The sequence below is a fragment of the Eschrichtius robustus genome, chromosome 6 (genome assembly GCF_028021215.1).
Source record: "Eschrichtius robustus isolate mEscRob2 chromosome 6, mEscRob2.pri, whole genome shotgun sequence".
Lineage (NCBI taxonomy): Eukaryota > Metazoa > Chordata > Mammalia > Artiodactyla > Eschrichtiidae > Eschrichtius > Eschrichtius robustus.
Window position 1 is genome coordinate 58,348,603 of NC_090829.1, and position 3,676 is coordinate 58,352,278.

A 3,676-nucleotide genomic window follows, 5' to 3' on the forward strand; every position below is an offset into this window, starting at 1 on the left:
CCCTTAAGAATTTTAAAGCCGTAAAATCTTGAGAGCAGTTTGAAGACTATACACTGTGCTCTAAACAGTGACCTCAAATTGAAGAAAGAATACATAAATGGTTCGAAAAAATGTATATTCGGTATTTGTTTTGTTTTGTTTTCTGTAATATACATTATCGAAAGTAGAACTTGACAGAATTTTCTCGGCTGTCAAGGTCTCTTGGGTTCCTGGACCCACTTTCCACATGGGGGAGTGGAGGGGGTTCCCACACAATGCCAAGCAGTTTTGGACACCAGCAGGGTGTCCCACAATTCAGCTCAATTCTGACACTATCTACCCGGAGATAGCATCAGATTCCACGGGTTAAGAGTTCAATCCTACAAGACTGCCCCCCACCTTCAGATGCCACTCACAAACCTCTGCTTCTGCCAGACCAGCTACAGAATGGAGGTTCCAATGACCCCCCCCTCCTTGGCAACTCAATACAGACTCCAGTTGCAGGCTCAGGCTGTTACCTGTACTTCTGACTGACTGGCTATAAATCAGAGGTTCCCAAGACCCCCTCTGTGGGTTCATCAGAGAAACATTTTACTTACTAGATCACTAGTTTATTGTCAAAGGATATAACTCAGGAACAGCCAGATGGAAGAGATACATAGGGCAAGGTATGGGGAAAGGGCGTGGAGCTTCCATACCCTCTCCAGGCTTGCCACTCTCCCCAGTCTCCATGTGTTCACCAATCCAGCATTTCTCCAAACCCCGTTCTTTTGGGGTTTTATGGAGGCTTCATTACATAGGCATGATTGATTAAATCATTGGCCATTGGCAACTGATCCAATCTCTAATCCCCTCTCTTCTCCCTGGAGGTCAGGGGGGTAGGACTGAAATTTCCAACCCTCTAATCACAGAGTTGGCAATCAGTCCCTATCCTTAGGGTGCTTTCTAAAAGTCATCTCGTTAACATAATGAGAAAACATAACATAACCCTTAGGAAATTCCAAGGGTTTTAGGAGCTCTGTGCCAGAACAGGAGGGAGATCATTTATCTGCTTTATATTATAAATCGCAATATCACACAAGACTAGTCTGAAACAGAATGAAAAGCACTGCAGGAGGAATGGATTTTAAAAGGGCAAGAAGCACTGCTCTCAAGATACCTGCTTTGCCATTTTACTTCTCTAAAGGAGCTCTGCCTTTACTAGGGAGAAGCAATGAGCATGTACTTCTCAGGCAGCAGTTCTGCGTTTTCTCCTCACTTATCCCACTGACCTGTGTCTTAATTTCCCTCACATAAACAAGGAGAATAATAAAAGAGCCCCATCTCTAGCTCACAGAGCAAATAAAAAACTAAGCCAGACTCATCAATTCAGTGTTTCTAATTTTCACACATTTATTTTCTCACGAGTGAAGCCTGAAAGGGAAGGACGCCCAATGATGTACTAATATTGAACAGTAAAGTGACAGCAACATCCAAAATTTCCCAGAGGGACTCGCTAATGTTCAAAATAAAACAAACCCAACAACACCACCGATCCCTCCCCTTAGGAAGAAACCGTTATATTTACACGATCTGTGAACATTAAACAAACCCGCAGAAAAATGCTGAAAGGTAGCATGCCACTTGCAGTGCAAAGACTCCTTCCGTTTTCCAAATGGGCCTTCCTTAATTGACCTTATCAATTTAGCTCTTCACCCCTGGCATGTATGGTCTCTAATCTACCTTGAATTCATTGGAACCATTTGATTTTTTGACCATTATTTTCCCATTACAGAATGTATCATGTAAATGCATTTTCAGGTTCACTAAGAGTAGAGAAGGCTTGCACTGCTTAATGAAAGTACATTTTACCATGTCCTGCATTTATCCCTGAATGTCCGTTTCTTATATCAGTTCATGGAGAGATGGAAATGTCCAGGGCCTCCCTGCTGGGGTGGGATAGAAACAGGGTCTGACCCAGCTGAAGACCCTGAAAGATGGTGCAGTTTATGCAAGGCATGAGATCCAGTATGTAGTGAAAATAATAACTATGAAGAGAGGCAACAAATACAACCAGTGGGATATCCCAAAATGTGAATAGAGCATGAGAATTACAAATCCATGGTTAGCAATGATACCTAGAAGTCCAGGCAGGAAGGCAGGAAGTACAGAAACATTTGATTTGGTAAAAATGTTGTTTCTCCCCAAATTAATCCAAAAATTCAGAGATTTCCTATCAAAATCCTAAGATTTTTTTTTTTTAATCCTAAGATTCTTAAAACATAAATCTGGCAAGCTGTTTCTAAAGTTTATCTGGAAAAATAAATACTAAAGAATAGCCAAGAAATTTTTGGTGGGAAAAAAATTGATGTACTAGTTCTTGCACATATTAAAATATACTGTAAAGCTAATTTTCAAAACTTTATTGACGCCAGAATAAGAAAATTATATAAATGGACCAAACTACAATTCAGAAGCAGATCCATGTATTATATAAAATTTAGTCTCTGATCAATTAGCATTTAACAGAAAAACATCTGTCTGTAACTCAGTCGGTAGGTTATACAATTTATTGTCCAAATCAGGACAATTTGAGAGTGAAAGGAAGTACCAGTGAGATGCTGGGATGACCGCCAAAAATTGGACTGCCCTATGCAAATCCAGACACATGGTTCTGGAGTTAAAGATAGGGTTGTCCCTGCATAATTATTAATAGCTCCCTATTCATTCTCAAAGGTGTTCCAATTTGGACAGTAAGTAATAAAAAAAAATTTTTTTAATAAATAAATAATAAATTTTAAAAATCCTATGGCTGCTCTAGTTCTAGGGTCCTGGTCACCAGGCAGGTATTCAAGAACCAAGCTCCAGGCTCTGAGAGAAGCTCTGACAAGAAGAAGGCAGATCCCCAATTCTCATACAGGAACAAAAGGTAATATTTAGATTACATCTATAAGAATTGGGGGGTAGCAATCAAGGCAGAATTCTAGTTTTGATGACTTAGAAATACAGGAGACAGAGCACCAAGGATACTTGATATTGAATGCCAAAGTTCTGATCAGGAGGGGCTGCCTCAAGTCAGGAGAGGCCAGAAGGTAAAGACCAAGGTTGGCATTGTGCAGGGCCTAGAACAGTTTTTACTTAATTACTTTTATTTACTTTATAAATATCACACATTTTTAGTGAAATTTTTGAGACAGATTGGCCATTATTTTTTTTTTCACACACACACACTGTATTTTATTTTTACAAGAGATAAATAGACTGACACCAAGCATTGTACATGGATGACCACAACAAAAGCAACAATGATTGCAATTACCAAACACGAAACACACTCATACTATGTCATAATATTCACATTCAGTCCAGTAATCCTCCACTGTAACAGCTCCTTGACTTTGCAGTGAAAATTGATTTGTATATTTTTTGCCTCTGAGTCCTCGTGGGATTTTTTTTTTTATTCAAACAGAAAGTCACAAAAACTATAATCATCCTCATCAGTTCACTCAGTTCCATGTAATTAATTTTGTTTTTCATCTTGATCTTTTGTTAGCACTTTTATAAATTTATCAGTTTTCCATTCGAGTTCTGAAAATGCTATTCATTCAGTTCAGCAGTATAGTCAGTTACCAGAAACCTGTACCTGTCAGAGTCTTTTCCATGAATTCCTTGAAGATGAAACCCTTTTATAGGAACATTTTTGTGAAAGCATCAGAGT